We start from the raw sequence: 19,886 nt of genomic DNA on the forward strand, positions 1-19,886 counted from the left end.
CTAGATAAAATCCATGGTTTCCAACTTGAGTCTTTATTAGAATCACAAGGGGGAAATACAAATACGAATTTTCAGGATCCAACAAAAAGCTTCTGTATAAAGATCTTCAAGAGCAAAGAAGTTTCCAGTGCACGAATCTGTGGGGTTTGCTTTTCCTTTCTTTCCCTCCTTCCTTCCTTCTTTCTTTCTCTTCCTTTTTATTTCTTCCTTTTATTTTCTTTTCCTTTTGTGTTTTGCTTGGAAGGGGGAGTATTTGTTTTGCTTTAAGCTCACTAAGTTACTCTGAAAATAAGCCAAGTTTGGGACGTCTGAACTTTAAGATTTCTCATCCCTTTCAGCTTCAGAAAGTGGTGAGATAGTGGTATGTAGCAATTAAGTATTCCATCTCTGGCATCAGAAAAAATCAATTTGTATTCTGATCCTCAAGTTCTGAAACTTGATTAAGTTACTCAACCTCACTAAGCATCAGTTTCTCCATTTCAAAAATGAGGATGGTCAATGTACCTACTCCATGGGATTTTTGCAAGGATTGGGTGAGATAAGGCATCTGACCTGCGAGCCCAGTCCCTGGCCCCTGAACAGCACCCAGTAATGGCAGCTGGATTATTATGATGACGAAGGGAAGAGAGCTAAGGCATCTGGCTGTGTTGGGGGAGTCTTGAGGAAAGCTGGTGGAAACACGACTTTCTTTTTTCTGTTTTTGTGCTTGATTTAACTGTGTAAAAATATAACTGATGAACTTAAAATGTTCAGGATGTTGGCGTTTTTCCCCCATTTTTCTGGCTGCGACTTCTCAGAAGAGGCGTTCCCAAAGAGGAACATCTCAGCCGCACAACCAGTATCTGACTTGCTGCGGCGTCTTGGCTCAGGCCTGAATGTGGTCCATAGTAAGCTGCTTTGCCTTAGTGACTCAGCATAGTAGGCCCTTTTTCATTTCTCTCTCATTCCCCAGCCAAGAAACTCTCCCACCTCTCTTTGCCGTATGCTACTCAGATTGCATTTTGTATCCTCTACTGCGAGATAACATAGTTAAATTGATACTGGGAACCTTATAAGGGTATAAACACTTTGCAGAATGGACGTCATAATAGCAAATTGAGGGTGAGTGCCAATAATAGATTTCTTGGATTTCTTTTTTTTTCTTTGCACTCTTTAGGGCTCTCCAAGGGGGGGACTGAAACGACATGGCAGCCCTGAAATAGTCCAGGGAACCAGAATAAGAAAGGAGTCTTTGGAGCAGGCAGGCAAACCAAATATAACCCACACCTTCTTCGCTTTTCGCTCCAAATCTCTGCCCCCCCACAAAATGAAAGTCCCTTCACTGTGGCCCTTGGTTGGAGCAGTGGAAAGATGGCTTTGGTGTTAGACAGCTCCGGGCCAGGTGCCCTCTACATCATAGTGACTATATGACTTTGGGCAAATGGTTTATGTCCTGAGTCTCCGGTTCTTCATTTGCATAATGAGCAAGAGTGTACTGATGAAATGAAATAGCATTGTAAACCTGCCTGACACTTAGTAGGGGGTTGTAATGTGTTTGCTCATTTTGAATTCTTTTTCTTTTCCTCAAATAGCCTCACATAGGCTGAATCAGTCCATTTCAAATAGCAGCTTCCCCAAAGGAGTGATTCTAGATTGTTCCAACAGGAAAGACCTGAAGAAAGTCTTGGAACACGCTCTCTGATGTAGACAAAATACACTCAGTTTAGAGTCCAACTCAAACTCTAGACCTGTTTTGTGACTTACCATCTTTGTGTCTTTGAATTTATTAAGAGTTTCTACATTTGCCAAGGGCTTCCTATGTACCAAGCACTATACTAAATGCTTAACATGCTTTATTTTACTTCATTTCATAATAACCCCTCTAGAATAGAAATTATTATCTCAAGTTATAGAAAAAGGAACTAAAGGGCAGAGCAGTTCAACAACTTGGCCCAGATCACATCAGTATAAGGGGAGACGCTTGGATTCAAACACAGTTCTCCAGCTGCAGAGCCCTTGTACCTAATCACCGTAATTCCTGGCTTCAGCTCACTCCTCCTCTCCCCATTTTCTCCAACTGCACAAAAGGGGAAATAAATCCATGCTTACCCTCCAGGGATTTCTAGAAAGTAACATATAAAATCATGGACTGAGGGAGCTTTATACACTTAAAGGACAATTTAATGTAAAGAATTGAAGTCATTATCACAAAGGATGTAGTGGTCTTTTTGGTCCCTAGAAAATAATCCCCATCTCTGCAAAAATTCAAAACTGTGAGGCTGACCATTCTTTCTAGCACCCAGCAACGTGAGACTGAGAACAAGGTGGTTTTGGCAACTACATGGTTGTATATCGAGTAGGGTAGAGTACACACTAAATCTGTATTTGTACTTGGGAAGCCACGCTGTGCTTAAATTAGCACTTGAAAAATAAAAGCTTCTCTAAGACTGCCCTTCTTAAGTAACACAGACTAACATTCCTGTAACTACAGACAACAGTATTCTGAAAGCAATGGTAAGATGCTTTGAATTGATCCTAAATCCTTACCCACCCCATCTCTAGTCACACCTCCCAATCTCACCTCCCTCCACCAGCAATCCAGAATGCATCCTAAATCTAATCTTTTTTCTAACATTTGTGGCACAAGCAAGTTATAAATAGTAAAGACTGTCAGAGATTTTTCCAGGATTCTTCTGTTTCATTCAATGGTGTGTTACTCAGAAGTCACATCTGTCACAAAGGGGCCTAGAGTCATTTAATTAATCAGAGATGCCCAAGGCATCATCACACTGACAAATAAATCAATTTTCCAAATTTATAAAAACCACAGAAATAGCATCCCAGCTTTTTCTTGAGCTCTGTCCTAATTTACTAGGGTCACTTTTCCCACTGCCCAGTAACCCCCAAATTCCACCTGGCTGCTTCCTGAGGCTTTGCACACATCAGCATTTGCTCTGGGGAGTTCATACTTACCCAGGCTTTTTTCCCAGACACACACTCATGCATACCACATACACATGCACACACACAAACACACACCATGCACATCACCAATTTCCATGGAAACCAAACAAGGGGTAAAAAATCAAAAGGCAACACAGAAACTACAGAAGAGCTCTCTGACCCTGTTGCCTGATTCCCCCCAGATCTATAGCTGTGAACCCCTCTTAGAATTCTGTGGGGCTGTGAGCATCCTACTACTGTTTAATTTACTGATGAAGGATGATTTCTCTAAGTTGACAATAAATAACCAAATAATTGAGCATCACAATGAGCAACTAAGAGAGATGCTAATTTTAAAACAATAGAGCCACTAGAGAGGATGGAAACCACTTCTGACTTCTTATCCAAAATTCACCGTTGCCCAATAAAATATTATAGAGGTGGGAAGCAAGAAGGAGAGAGATTGAGAAAATGTGAATATTAAATCTTTTTCTCACTCCTGAATAGTTGTAAATGAAATCTGAATAAATAAAGCACTTCCATACAATAGAAACTCAGCCTGAAAAGAATGAGTGAGAGTTCTAGGTACTATCAGGGAAAGATGTCAAAGTTACATTGTTACAGAAAAAGAATTGCAGAGCTACATTATTGTATTAATCCATTTAGGTAAAAATAATTACATGTAGAAAAAATTACATCTTTACTTGTATTAACACTCATGTATAAAAAAAAGTTTTGGTAGAATATGAACCAAAAGATTTCCAGTGATTATGTCTGTTGAGTAAGATTATGGAGAGTTCTTATTTTGTAAGTCATTCATTTCTGTAAAGTTTTTTTTAGAGTGAGAATCTACTATACTTATAATCAGAAAAAGTGATAAAGCCAAGCAAAATTATCTTTCTCTGCTCTAAGGAGACTAATACCTTGAGAATTTGGGGGTCCCTATAATGATATCTACAGTAGCATGAACTGGGGCCTTCATTTCCCTGGATAAGCAGATGTCTCTGGAAACCCAGACATGCCACATTCTAGACAAATCTTTTTTTTTTCTATTTTTGTAAAACCAAAAAAGCCACAATGACTTATGTTCATCGTTTCTGGTCCAGGAGTGGCCAAGTGGGTGGGAGGCAGGGTGCCAGGTCTTGATGGATGACAAGACTTCAGTGGTCAAAATGTTAAAGAACTTTTCTTCTTCTTCTCCTTTAGTGGGTTTCTTTTTCCCCTTTAGTGCTGGTAGAACACATTTACAGAGCTGTTGTAATGACAGGACATCTGTCATCAGTCTGTAACATTGCGAAGGACCAGTCCTCCCATCCAGTGTGGACTCTGGTCCCTTCTCAAAAGAGGATGGCTTCTGGAATGTATGAAATATTTTGACTTAGAAGACATAAGAGAGGGGACACTTGGTCTGAGGTTTCCCTTAACCTAATTTCTTGGCAGGACTTCTGATTAGAGAATGGGAGACCCTCTTGGACAGCCAAGAAGAGATGATAGGCTTAAAATTTAACTACAAGTAGCCAAACTGGGTGTTAATTTTTTGTGAGTGTGGTGAACACTTGTTTGGTGGACCTACAGAAACCACATGGACCCCCTCTCTCCGAGGACCACCTTATCTACTCTCAGCCACTATGCCTGTGCCTCCTGAGCTCCCCTCAGCCTACCAATCCATTTCATCCAAGATGAGCACCTGACCCACCAGGGGCAATCACATTTTCCTGGGAATTTATGATTGGAAATCAGGTTCACCAATTTCATATGTGAGGCTAAAGCTAATAAGCTGTGGAACCGTACAAGTCAAAAGAATGAGCCAGTGGTGCAGCCACTGTGGAAAAGAGTTTGTTGGTTCCTCACAAAACTAAACAGAATTGTCTGATGGTCCAGCAATTCTCTTTTAGGGTATATGCCCCCAAAAATTAAAAGTAGGGACTTGAACAGAGAGTTATACACCAGTGTTCCTAACAGTACTGTTTACAACAGCCAAAAGGAAGAAAAACCCACGTCCATCAACGAATGAATGGATAAACCAAATGTAATATATACATGCAATGAAATATTAGCCTTAAAAAAGAATGAAATTCTGACACAGGCTACACCATGGAGGAATCTTGAAGCTATTATGCTAAGTGAAATAAACCAGACACAAAAAGACAGATATTGTATGATTCCACTTACATGATGTATCTAGAGTAAAGGTTTACAGACAGAAAGTAGAACAGCAGTTGCCAGAAAAATACAAAGGGGGAGGGAGGAATCACCAGGGAGTTATTGTTTAATGGATACAGAGTTTCAGTTTGGGAAGATAAAAACTCTGGAAATGGATGGTGGCGATCGCTGCACAATAATGTTAGCATACCCAATGCTATTAAAGTGTAAACATAAAAATGATTAAGATAGCAAATTTTATGTTACGTATATTTTACCACAGTAAGAAACAAAAGAATTTGCCACAGCTGTGGTCGATGTCGGAGATCTAGAACTGTGGGGTCAGGGTAGCAGATTTGAACAAAATGCATTCAATTCAATTCCACAAATACTTCCTGAATACTTACTGTGTGTTAGGTCTGCTAGGAGGTTATTTGGAGGATTTAGAGATTAATGAGATCTAATGTAAGACTCAAAAACCTCACACTGTAGGGAAATCTCAAAAAGTACACAAATACAGGCAAAGTGTGATAAAACCATAAATAAGGAACAAATATATCTTGGGAGATTGCGAATTCAAAGACCTCATTGTATATTTGACGTGGAGACAGGCTGTGGGGTGAGTGTTGGTAGCTGCTATCAACTAAATGTTTATGTCCTCCCCAAGGCTTAAGTGTTGAAACCTAACCTCCAAAATGATAGTATTTCTAGGTGGGGCCTTTGGGAGGTGAATATCAGGAGAGTGGAGCCCTGGGGAATGATAATGAAAGGCCTAGAGAGCTCTTTTCTCCTAGGCCAGGTGAGGACACAGCAAGAAGACAGCCTTCTATTAACCAGGAAGTGGGCTCTCCGTAGACACGGAATCTGCTGGCACCTTAACCTTGGACTTCCCAACCTCCAGATCCATAAGAAGTAAATTTCTGTTGTTTATAAGCCACCCTGTTTATGGTATTCTATTAGAGCAGCCAGAGCAGAGTAAGCAGTGTCGTTGCAACAGGAAGGGGACATTCTAACCAGAGAGAGTATAGGTTAAGGCTGAGAGCCAATTTAAGGAATAGCAGCTAGAATGTGGGATAAATATAGGAGCAGAGAAGGTGACATTGAGCATTTATTTGGGACTTACTATCTGCCAGGAACCATGCACAATGGTTTTCACATACCTCATTTAATCTTTAGAGCAGTCTTAAGCAATATTAGGTAATATCATACAAGACATTTTTGGTCACTTACCCAACAGCCTTTATTTCCTCCTCCTTCTTTGCCACCAAGCCCTACTTTCCTTTGGGGGTATCCCACTCTGACAGTCATCTTCCTGAAAGAGACTCTCCTGAGCCCTAGGGGATGAATTTTCATCCACCCAGGGTGATCAATAGTAGTAATTCCAATCCTTAAGTAATTCCAATCCCAGTTTGTTTGAGCTTAGAGGCAAGATTCAAACTGACCAAAAAAGAAAAGTGGAAAGGATGTCTGCTAGAGGACTTAGGCAGAGACTTTATTCCTTGACTGAAATAAGAATAACCTCACAAGGGGAAATGACTCCTCCTTCTGCCTTTGTGCCCACCTGGTTAAGACTGTGCATGAAGCCTGTGACTCGGTGTACTTCTCGAGACCATAATCTTATGGCACCGATGATGAAACTAACCCTCTAAAGATGACAGAAGGAAAAGATGGAGAGAAGCTGCTCATTGAAAGTCCCTGAGTTAACCAACCTGCAATTACTCCCTTCCCAGTCTCTTCCTATTTTAGATAACACTTAAAAAAAAAAAAACATTTTACGTTGGGTCCTCTGTTAATAGAAGAGGAAATGTTACCTATGAGTCTCTGAGTAGGTAAGGGGTAAGTTGACTGTAAGTTAAAGTTAACATGCGTGACTCCAGGTTAGGAAAACCCCTGGGTGTGGGGCATGATTACAAGAGTGGTCTAGAACCTGAAAGGCCTCGGTGAGGAGCTCTGGGCAAAGGGGCCCTTCTCTGGATGTGTGAGCAGCTCAGGAAGGCAAAGTCAGTCACGTTGTAGAGTCACACCTCGCTGTCTACGCCCTGGGAGAGGGAAGGGATGGTGTTTCGGTGGTGACTCAGCCCTTTCCCTCGAAAACTCAAGGAGACGTCAAGTTTGTCCTTGTAGGCAACCTTCCCTCTGTCACGGCTGTGTTTTTATAGGGCAGAGCTTGGAAAGTCTCGTTCTCCCTTTACGCTTCACTTGTCCTGATGTGTCCCACCTCCTCACGGTGTGGGGGGCAGAATGTCATTCCAACCCCCTCCCTCTGCCTCCCACACGTTTTCAGGCCTTCGATGCAGCCTCTTCCACATGGAGTGACCTCCCTCACCAGTATTTTTACCACCCACTGAGAGACGATTAAAAATGTCTGGTATAAAAATACACTGGCCCTGCTGGGAGAGGTTAGAGAAAGGCTTCAAGTGGAGTCAGCCAAAAGCTTCCAGGTAGAACAGTGGACAAGGAGTCAGAGAAATGTGGATTTGCCCTCCAGCTTGGATACTATGAGCTGCATGACCTTGGGCAAGTCACCTAACCACCCTGGAACTCAGTTTATCGTCTGAAAAATAGGAACCATGCCACCTGCCCTGCTTCCCTCACTGGGCTAATGATAGCATCTGAAAAAGATAACCCAATGGAAACCCGGCCACTCAGCCAACCAGATTAGAGCTCCCAGGGCTAGGACTCAAAGGGAAATTTTCATGTAGGAAGAGGGAAACGTTCAGAAATGAGAATTTTGTATAGCCAAGGTGTCTAGGTAGATCCCTAAGAGGGATCTGGAAAAACAGAAAGACATATATTCATGGGAGGTGACAAGGGGAGACTTAACTGGCTACCTTTCTTCTGCCAGGTTTGGCTACAGGCCTGGGGCTTTCGACACATTGTCTCAATCAACCCTCCCAACAACCTCTGAGATGGGCATTTTCATCTTCATTTTATAAAAGAAAAAAGCCACACCAAGAAATCGAAGGTACCAGGTGAAGGTAGATTCCAGCCTCCTCACAACTCTAGTTGTGAGGGTTTCTTCCTTTCTTCTTTTTTCCCCAGAGGGCTTAAAGGTTTCCTGTCTTTTTGGCTCCTTAAGAGGAATGAGAGGGAGCAAAACCTAGAAAAGTCATCTTGGGACATTATGAGAATTTTTATGCCTTGGGTTATAGCCCTTTCCTGGGCAAAAAGTCCTAGAGAGTGCAATAGAAATAGTACTTAACATGACTGAAATATAGGAAGTTGTTCCATAAATTGTGTTGAATAATGAATAGAAGAAACCCATGTTATCATCATGTAAATTTTTGACTAGATGGCCTTGAACAAACTGTTGAATCAGGCTTTATTTTACCTTCAAAATGAGAGTTGACTTATGTCTCTCATGTCTATCCACTGGGGTCTGGACTATAACCACAGGATGAGGACAATCAGCTTTGGTAAATGAGGGGAGGGAACAGGGCTGGATAGTAGAGTGACCATTGGTATGGGGATCAAGAGGTCTCGACTCCTCAGTCTTTTCATCTATACAACGGAAAATTGTGCTGGATCCAAGGTTTTCAACCTTTCTTTCTTCTTAAGCAGCAGATAAAAGCTTTTGCTACCTGAAATCTGACAGGGAGTCCCAAACCATCAGGGGAGCAAGTGTGCTGCGCAGATTGAATCACAGGAAGGTAGAGCGCCCCCAGTGGGGCCATCCCCTCATTGCCTTTCCTTCCTTCCTACCAAGGCCACTTGGCAAGACAGGGTGGAGCCTCCCAGACGTGACATCTGTGCTCTTGACAGACTACCTGGGTGCTTCCAACAAGCTGGTCCCAGTGGTTTCCAGGCCATGACATACCGTAACTCTTTACCCTCTCCGCAATTCCATAGACTGGGTGTTATTATGAACCCCTTTCACACATGAAGAAACTGAGGCACAAAGAGCTTAATTAACATTGTCCAAGAATGAAGACTCCTAATATGCCCCCTTCCGTAACGGGAAGAGGTTGCAGATCCCCTGCGACATCTAGTCTCCTGACCCAAAGAAAACTAAAATCAGGCTCAGAGAGAACCTTGGTTTTAAAGGAAACCCCAGTCACAGGTGAAATACTATTTTTGTCAGAAAAGCTTTTGCACAATAGTCCTCTTTTTTGAGAGCTGAGCAGGGTTGGTCACGTGGGCTTTGCAAATGGGTAGCGAAGGGAGAGAGCTAGAGAAATTCACAACATCACAGGCTCTGACAGCACCAGACATCTCAGAACTCCACCCCGAGGGCTGACACAGTTGACCTTCGTGGGTAAACAGAACCACATTTTAGGCATTGAGGGGGACAGGGGTGGGGATTTTTCAGGTGGCTTCAATGAGTGTGGACATGTGAGAAGCCCACACTGTTCCCTTGCCTTAATGTGTGAGTTTGCACAAATAAGTGTCTGGAAAAATGGTGAAAAAAGAAACAGTCATTGTCACATAAATGAAGAGCTCAAGGTTTTGGTGATGCTCTGGAATCCATAGAGACCTACCAAAGAGACGTGTTCCAGCATAAGAAGCCTGCTCTCAGAAAGTGGTCCATTGCCCTTCCATTATACCCTGCAGATGTCATTTGTGTGACTGGAAATGTGACTGCTTATTCTTTTTGGTGTCATTCTTTAACTGCTTGCTATGGTCCAAGCGTTTGTTCATTCACTGAACATGCATCCAGGCTCTTGGTAGTACTTTCCTACCAAGAAATGTTCCTTGAATGCCTATTACATGTCAGATACAGTAAGGGTCCTTTCTTTCTTCCTTCTTTTGTCCAACCAATGACTATTTGCTGAGCTCCTATTGTGTATCTACCATGTAAATACTCATTCCACACAAACTTTTTTAAGTGTCTACTATGTGCTAAATGTGGAGTTGGAACTGGGGACACATATGATACAGACAGTGTCCCTTTTCTTTGCTAACTCCAAGCACAGTGACTTTGCTTTCTGTAAGTCCCCTCATCCTGTGCCGTTTCACCCTTAGACTCTAGGCCAATAGCAGCCTATGAGCAAAACCTTAACAGCAATGGCAGATCCTTGGAAAACCCTCCAACCATAAATACACATCTGTAAAGATATGAACTTTAAGTGCAAATTAATTCAACACTGGTCTTACCTACATTAGAGACTTCAAAGCACATCCATCCCATGAATGCTTGCCTCCATACTATAAAACAACTACAAAGTAAAGAATGGTTTGATGTTGCTGTGAAAACCCAAAACAGAGAAAGGACTAAGGAGGAAATGGCAATGCCAGGTAACATAAGGCCATTTGCCTCACCAATATTCATGGCTAAATTGACCAGACTACTGTAGCATAATTTTAGGAGTTTGCTGTTTGGGGTTTTGTCTGTATGTGTTCAGGGTGTACAGTTCCAAGAACAACTGTGACTCGACTTTAGAAGGACATATATTTATATATTTCCATCATTTTCTTCTCTATCACCATCAAATGTCAGTTCTCTTCCATGAAGGCAGTGAGGCCCACGTGATTTGCTGAGCCCACAATTATTCATGCTTCCTGGTGCCCAAGCCAAGTTTTTGCCAGCCCACGTCCAAAGTGCCACACAGCCCATTTCTGAGGTAGAAGTTGGGGCTTACAAGGTCAGCGTGGGCCAGTGTCTCAGAGTTGAAGCCACCAGACTGAAAGGGCATCTGCTTCCCTTTCCAAGGGTTCCCTTGATGTCAGGACCTACCATTCATCATTTCCAACTGTGGAAACTTGGCATTTGTTTCAGAAAATGCCAAATGTGTTTTCCTTGCATATCTGCTGCCACATCAGTGATCTGTCCTTAGTTAGAGCTCTTTGAAAAAAGGAAAGAAGCAAGCAAGCAAATCTTTCTGTCTCTGGCTTGCTGGGTTATCTGGGAATGACTTAACTGTCTGAGCCTCAGTAAACTTAACAATGGACACATTAATACCCACTGAACAGAATTATTGTGAAGATTAAATATAGCCCCTGGTCCATAGTAGGTAACAATGCTATTATAAATACCACTATTGTTTTTTATTGAGTGCTTACAATGTGATATTTGGTAATACATGCTTTTTCTTCTTTAAGTTGTCTGAACTATGTGACCTCTCTAAAATTTCTTATTTGTAGAACAGACCTACTAATATTTTGCACGTTTGTTTTAAGGCAGTGGTTTTCAAACTTAAGTGTGCATCAGACTCTCCTGGTGAGCTTGTTAAAGCATTGATTTCTGGGCTTCACTGCCAGTGCTTTTGATTTAGAAATTCCAGGTTAGAAACTGAGAATTCGCAATTATAACAATTTCCAAATTGATGCTGATGTGAATGGCTCAAGGCCACACTTGGAGAATCTCTGCTCTAAGAATTAAGTTTATTGAGCATTTATTCACAGAACTTATTAAATACCTACTGTGGGCTAGGAACTGTTCTAGGTGTAAAGGGAAATGTAGTGAGCTAGACAGTCTCTGTTTTCATTAAGTTTACATGGTAGCGAAGGAGATAGAGAATAAGTAAGCCTATAGGCAAACAATAACAGTACTTTGAAGAAAAATAAAGCAGGTTAAGGGGTTAGTGAGTGACTGGGTTTCAGTGGGAAAGCTATTTCAGATGAAGCAGTCAGGGACAGTATCTCTGAGGAGGTGATATTGGATCAAAAATGATGAGATGGAAAGAACACTTTTGATCTAAGAGAAAAGCATTCCAGTAAAAGAGAACAGCAAGTGCAAAGATCCCAGAGAAGAAACAGATCTGAAGATCTTCAGGGACAGCCAAATAGCTATTGTGATCAGAGCGCAGTGAACGAAGAAGGGAGAACGAGGATCCGGAATCAGAGAGAAAGGCAATGGGTCCAGATCACATACAGCCTTATAGGCTGTCTTAAGCAGGTTGTAGTATATGTGAGGTGTGATGGAAAGCGCCTGGAGGGTTTTGAGTAAGTGAGTGACATGATCTGACTTACGTTTTTCAAAGAGCACTCTGGCTGCTAGGCAGGACAGGGGCGGAAGCAGGTGTAGAGTTCAGAGGCTGCTGAGATCTTTCAGGTGCGGAATGAGGGAGACTTGCCACACGGTGGTTACGGAGGAGGTGCTGAGCAGGGATTAGATTCACATTGCACTTTGTAAGTCAAACTGACAGGACTTGCTATAGGTTGGGGTAAGGCAATGCAAAGGGGGCAATCCAGAATGACTCCTGAGATGTGTGGCCTGATCTCGTAAAATAAGATCATCTGTGAGACAGTATCTGGTACATAAGGGTTCTGTATTCATCTATGTATTTTGGAATTGGGACATTCTCAGTTTGGCAATTCCAGTGCTACCAAAACTGGCCGTGCAGTCTGGGCACGGCACAACTTACGTATGATGTGATATGAGTGCAGTTGTGTGAAGGGGTTGCTCTGGAAAGCTCCAACTGTCTGTCAATGCTGTCCCTTGGATTTTTTTTCCACCTTCCTGCAACCAAACATAACTCCAATGAACTGAGCTGAGATGATCGTATGAAAGCCACTGTGCTAGCAGCTGAGCATGTGTGACCTGTTCGCGACTGTCCTAGAACTCGGAGTAAGAGCTTTGGAATATGAACTTGTACCAAGAAGAGTCATCATGCCATCAGTGACCAGTGTTGCTGGAGCCTTTTTTCTTAGCATTTCCACAAAAATCCCTTGCTCAAGGACTTTGAGCTAGTTGCACCTCTTGACTATGGGGGTGGCATTACAGCGCATGTGATATGTCACCTGTTCAAGGACAGCCAGCCTGGATGTCCACCCCCTCCCTGAGTGGGGCTGGCCAGCTTGTTGCTACACCAGCAGAGATAGAAACACATGCATTCTGTGGGAGCTATCACTTCTGGACTCTAGATCTCTTCAAATATCATCAAAAAAGAAATATGACTCACTGAAATTCAGTTGTATTTTTTAAGAAGTTTATTCTCATTGTTTATAGCTTAGATGATTCAGTTTGTGTCGTTCATGCCCCAAAATTGTGAAGAAGTTCAAGTTTGTCACCACCAGCCTCTGTAGCCTACCTTGACTCCTATGTCTGCTTTTGGCATTTACTCCTGGATGCCCAAGGCCCTTAAGGATGTCTACGTCAGGTCCCCATTTCTCCCCTCCCTGGACTTAGCCAGCCATCCATGCTCTGGGTTGGAATTTACCAGCACCCATCAGCAGTTATTCATTTAGAAAGTATTCATAGGTCACGATATGTGTTTCATGAAGCATCCACTCTGGGTACTGCTCTTGCTGATAATGGCCAGTATTTATTGAGTATTTATTATTCTCAGGTACTGTGCCAAGTTCTTTGGGTAGGTTATCTCATTTAAACCTCGCAGCAATCCTATAATATTATTACCCCCATATATTAGTGAGAAACTTGTAAAGAGTTGAAATAATGCCTAAGATCCACCAGGAAGCTTATAGCAGAGTGGGAGGCAAACCCAAACTTCTCTGATGCACAGCCTATGCTTTGAGTCACCATCATATTGCCTTTTGAGGCAGAAGAGAACTAGCATTTATGGAGCACCTATCATATGACAAGTTCTTTACAAATGCCATCTCATTTGACCCTTATAGCAATCTCTCAGGATAGATATTACTGTCCACTAAAAGGAATCAAAAGTCTCAGAATGGTTAGGAATCTTATTCAAGATCCCCGGTGGTTTTAAAAGTGGCTGAGCCAGGACACAAAACCAGACATCTTAAATGCCAGTGTCCATGAGCTTTCCATAGCACCAAAGAGCCCAACTTCATAGCTTCATGGGGGAGCTATGTCATCTGAGGTGCTCTTCAAAGGCTGCACAGGATTTCAGCAGGTGAAGATGTGGAAACAGCCTCTGGATGGAAAGAACAGCAAGGGCAGACAGAGCAGTGGAACAGCTGGGCGTGCACATAGGAACCACTGATGGTATCGTTTCCCGAGAGCACAAAGCCAAGGAGTGGACATCCTTACTTACTACAGTTCTGTACATCTTGCCTTCCCTCCCTTTTGTTTGAAATCTTTCAATGACTTTCTGACACACAATGGCTCGCGTGATCTCTCTCCTTCCCTCTCTTTCTTCATGGAGTGTACTTTACTCACTCTTCTCCAGCCTCACTGGCATCTTTTCTAATTCTCAATTTTATCCTGAGCTTTTTTGCACTTTAGAGGTTCTTGCATTTTCTCTATGTTCTACCAGGAACTATTTTCACCTGAGTTGCCCAAGACAAGGATCAGTTCAAAGAAGCCTTTTTTACCCCCAAAGTTAGTCTTACTTTGACATTCTGCTTACATGTTTCTTCAATAAATAAATCCATGCATCCTCGAATGCTTGCAATTTAAGAGAAAAAAATAGAGCACAGTGTTTGTTATGAGCCTTTATTTCAAAATTGGCTTGTCTACAGACAGATCAGTTCTGCCTAAGTACCGGAATCAGCACTCCTCTGAATCTTCAAACATTTTCAGAGCAACTTTTTGACATATGAAGTTTGAAACGGAGTACAATTTTGATGAAAATCAAAAGCCAAGTGACAAATCCCATTAGAAGAAGGTAATTGTGAGAGTTGAGGCTTTAAAAACTTGTCTTCATGGATTAGAAAGGCAAAAGAACTACGTGCTCCTTAACTCCCATTTTCTTTGTCCTGCTGTCCTGAAATCACAGCCAGTTTTCCTGATGGTTTGGACACCCCAGTGCTCCCATGAAGACAGATGTCATAGATCATGGAGAAATATTTTTAGATAATTCACAATATTAATTTCCAATATAATATGTAGATATAGACTATATAAACAAGAGCTCTTTGAATGTCATCAATAATTTTTAAGTGTAAGAGGACTCTAGAGCCAACATATATGTGATCTACTGAGTTACACAAACCAAAAAATTCTTTTTTTGCTGAGCACATTTTTAGGTGGATCTTGGTCACTTTCAAATGAAAAAGTCTAAGCACTGTGTTTCATTTCACAGAAAGATAACATTGCTTCCAGAAGTTGGGGGCACCCTATTGTCAAAAGTAAGGTTTTTGGGTTTTGGATGGAAAAAAAGCCTCTTTTCCCTTCTCCCATAATCTTAACATGAGGAGAAGGCTTGCAGTAAATGGAAGAACCCAGGGAATGTTAGAGCGTGTCGCAAAGGAAACCACACAACGAAAGAGACCCTGCTGTCTCCTAGCAAATAGACCTATTAGGCCTCTATATAGACAGCAACAGTGTTTGCTAAACCAGAATCCCAGTTACACATAGTTATATAGCTTGACAAAAGACTTTTTGTTTGTGTTTTATTAATACCTTTAAAGAGTTTAGAAATAAATTCCCATTTAAAAAACACAATGCAAATATTGAAATATATAAAATTACTTGAAATCCTAACTCTACTGGACAATCTGGGATATGTCTAGAACAGACACGTCTAAGACTAGCTTCCTCCCAGTTAAGCCTGGGAAATGTGATTGACCGGGACTTCATGCTTACAAAAGAGTTCTCTCCCCCTTACTGAATTCAGTAAAGACATGGCCGAGGGTAGCAATCTTTGATTAACAATGAGAGTGGCTGCCTCTAGAAACTAAACTCAAAAGTGGTAAAGTAGGAGAACGTCTTAAATTTTTTGAACCAAGTTTACCTTGAAAAATTACATCTCCCTACTTTTTTCTATAGTGATTTGCAAAGAACGTATGTTTAATTCTAATCATAACATGAATCCGTATAAAAGGCCAAGGTATATTTTGGTGTATTAACCTGATTCTGAAGACAACTGGAGATGGCTAAGAGTGACCAAGGGTGGCTGAATAAACGGTCCTTGAAAAAGAGTGGGTGGGGCAGAGACAGAGAAATAAGGTCATAAGTGGTGGGCTGATTGGTTACATACTAGCCAAATTTGGATTTTTATCATAAAAGCAATGGCAAGTCACTGAATTATTTTAAAAAACAACATGAGTTATGATCATGGAAGTCAAGGGCACTATGGGAGGTCATGGCTAACATTTCTAAACTGGATGAGGAAACCAGGGTAGGTCCTACAGAGGAAGTGACGTTGAAGCTGGTAACTAAAGGAAAGGAAGAGCTCACTGAGAAAGAAGAAGGTGGTGTATTCTAGACAAAGAAGATGTAAGAGATTGGCACACTCAAGGAAGTGAACAAAATCCAAAACTGGCTGAAGCGAGACCATGTGGCAATGTGACTAGAGAAGTAATCAGTGTGTAGACCATGGAAGGCTTCGGAAGCAGGTTCTAAAGTTTATACTTATGCATGAGAACTTCAGAAATTCATCAAAGGGAGTGGCCATGATCAAATTTATGTTTAAGAAAGATCATTCTGGCTGTAGTCTGGGGAAAGGGATAATAGCTTATGGCTGTGATCCTTAGGGAGATAAATACATATTTCCATGGGATATCTTCTTGCTGCATAAACTTACATAACGGGGAAAAGTTTTCCTTTTTCCATTAATGTGTTCAGTTGTGTGTGTGTGTGTGTGATTGAAAAAGTGGAACTTGGAGCTAACAGGGGTCCTTCAAAACTTGCAACAAAGGAAATAAGATTGCATGTGCTTACAAGACTTCATTGTATAATCAGTTCATGCTAGATCATAGAAGAGATGGGTAAAGCTTTCTAAAATTTAAATGACTCTGACCAGAGCAAGCATCTGTCTAAATGCAAAAACTTACCTAAAAAGAGAACTGATCACCCTTGCAACCCCAGGCAAAGGGAAACAAGCAAGGCAAATCTTGGTGGTGTGATTCTAACTGGCATCCAGGAGAAAGGGTGTTGCCCAGTGGACTTTGGGCGATATGGCACCATTGCAAAACCATTTCTCTTGTGGAGACAAATATATGTCAGATTGACCAAGAGAATCACATATAGAGTTTTTAAGAAAAAGTACAAATGCCCGGCCTTATCTTAGTTCTGAGATGGAGCCCAAGCTTCTGAAAATGTTGTCAAATCCACTGGTCCCCGAGACCTAGCTAGGGTGCAGAATCACCGTTGTATTAGGAGATCTTAGCCTGACATTGCAATCAATTTCATCTTTGTTATACTGGCTCAAGGTTCACCACACAATCTCTGGTTATCATTTGGTTTCAAATGTAGATCTCCGTGCAGAGAAAGAATGTGCTGGTTCTTGCCACACAAGTATTCCAGTCCAAATAATCATTACATTGCTTTTTGCGAAGTGATAAACTGACATTGACAATTCATACAGCAACATTAACATACCTTATGAATATAAGAATGTCTTCAAAAGAATAGTTGTCCCTCGGTAATGACAAATTAGGTTTCGGAGGATGTAAGCCTTGAGAGCCATCTAACTTCACCAAGATAAACCATCATTGGAGCCTCTGTAGGGATCAGGTGTTACTGACTTTTCGTTAACCTTACTCAAATGGTTTCCTGCCCACCCCCCAAATTATCAGATAACAACATTTTAAACTCAAGCATTTATAGTAGTAGTTTCGAAGTGAGAATGCAGGTACTGGCACATTGAACACATTCCCTAATGAGTCCCCTGATTGTACTGAAACTAAACGCCCCACTTACCTTAAAAATACTGTTTTCATCATCAAGGGAAAGTGTTCCCTGCAGTGTATTAAGCTGCTCTAGGGCCAGAGGGAAAATATTAGAATTTCAACATGGAAATGAATATAAAACATGCATCATAAACTTCACAGACCCAGCAGCAGGTACTAAAAGAGGTCTTCATTTTATTAAAATATTAAAGGACTACTCAGTGGAATAAGTGGGACCGAAGCTGAGCTTCAGTAGGTATTGTTCTGGCTTTCCAACAAACTTGCTACCCTTTTTCAAATGTAAATGAAGGGTATCTTTTGTCATCAACAAAAGTTACAAGGAACAATAGAGAATGGAAGAAATGTCATAAAAGCAAATGGGAGAAAGCGCAGAGGTGGATAATTCATTTGCAACATCCTTGAAAACATGCCAGAAATCCTTATCTACTGAGGGAGCTGCAGTGGAGAATGAGAAATCTCTTATCCCACAAAGGAGGGCTCCTTGTTTTCCTGTGGAGATGGCGCTGGGCCAGAGTAGCCATCCATCCAGAGGAAAACAGAAGAATACAGTTTACTAGAAGGAGGCCCAGGTGAAAACAGAGCGACTTGCCCAGTGAAAAGGAAGAAGACAATTGCTGGCTGTTTTCCAGAGTCCCCTAAGGCAGGACAGCACTGGATTCAGGCTGGGCGCCTGAGGGTCCCTGGGGCTTGTGTAGGAGACACCTTCAGTGGATAAAAGAAAAGCTGACACCTCGGCACTGGCTCAGGTAGCAGTAGGAAGCTGGGCCTCCTAACATTCCAGCAATCCGGGGACCCTTCCCACACAATCCAAGTCTAAGCTACAGGGTGTTCACCCAGAAACACCGATTTTAATGTGTCCTCAATTTAACCGGTATTAGAAATATAGAAATGAGGTAAAGGAGAGGGAACAGCCTCACTTGCTCAGACTGTATCTCTCTAGACTGACAATAAGGCAGTAAATGAGTGGTTAAGCACATGGATTTGGGAGTTAGAAAGCTCTGGCTTTGTAAGTCATTTCTGTCACTGACATATTGGATGATTTTGTACACATTACTTAACCTCTCTGGGCTTCCTTCACCTCATCTATTAAAAAAGAAAATAATACCTCTTCCATGGGTAGTTATGAAAGTTAAATAAGATGCTTGATAAAAAGATTTAGCTCAGTGTTTGGCAAAAGTGTCTTAAGAAGCAAATAAGTGGTATCAGGGCAAGAGAACATTTCAAACTACTACCTGTGGTTCTTCCCACTCCACTTCTACTTTCACTCCTCATTTTATTTCTTCACATGAATTCTGTGACCCTTCAGCCCTGACAGCCACACAGGAGTTACCCCTTGCTTGAGTGAAAAGTGTCCACATAGAACCAGGATTAGAAAAGTATAAAAGAATTCGACTCTTGAGTTTTAAGGACTTTGATGCAACCAAAGTCAGAAAAGATTTATAAGAATATATGATCGAGTTTTATTTTCTCTCTCCAGACCAAGATTCTAAGTCAGAGAATAGAGAAGTCTGTTGATACAGGGTTAGAACAGAATAGGGAGAGATGGCTGACCTTGCCCAAAGTCCCATCACTCATCAGCCCAAAGGAACCACCAGCAGAAAACTGGGTCAATGCCCGTGTATGGTTCACTCTCCATCCCTGTCATCCGTGTGCACCACCTGACTCGAGCAGCTCCGTTCATTTTCTTCTCCTCATCTCATGAAGATCACCCAATGATTGTCTGAAAGTGATCCCCGTTTGTTCCCCAAGACAGTGTTCATTCCTGTCTAGCCCACTCTGTGACTCTCCTCCAGTAATCCGAACGCTCATTAGCCCAGGCAACTTAAAAGGATGATGATGGTTCAAAAGGAAAAGTCCTCAATATCCAGTAAAGATGTTCCTTGGTAGCCCAGGTGGAAATCTCTCACTGAGCCGGGACTGTGTGGCTTACCTGCACTTCCCATGTTACAATACCTGTTGTTATTTTAATCTGTACCCATAAAATCCTCAGGCAAATTCTGACCATCCACTATCCCTAATTTAATCTCAAGAAACAAAATAAATATCAGGATTCTGTGATTGCAAGGAACTCCCACTAGCTTTAAAAAAATTGTGATTCTAGTTCTGATGGCTTGAAACACACAGTTGGATGCAAAGAGGCCCATTTCCACAGGAGCAAAGTAACCAATTACTGTTCTAAGCCATGCCTGAAATGTGATCTTTAGAGGAATCCTGAAGGTTACTGCCACCTCCCTACGTGTCAATGGTCTCTTCAGACCTTGACGTAGCTGGACAAGTATCTGTAGAGTCAGAAAGGAGAATCCATTTTCCCTAAATAAACCAGCTTTAAAAAATTAGTCAGGAGAGGGCCAAGGGTGAGCTCAATGACTTTCAATGGGGGCACA

The sequence above is a fragment of the Desmodus rotundus genome, chromosome 5, assembly GCF_022682495.2.
Source record: "Desmodus rotundus isolate HL8 chromosome 5, HLdesRot8A.1, whole genome shotgun sequence".
Lineage (NCBI taxonomy): Eukaryota > Metazoa > Chordata > Mammalia > Chiroptera > Phyllostomidae > Desmodus > Desmodus rotundus.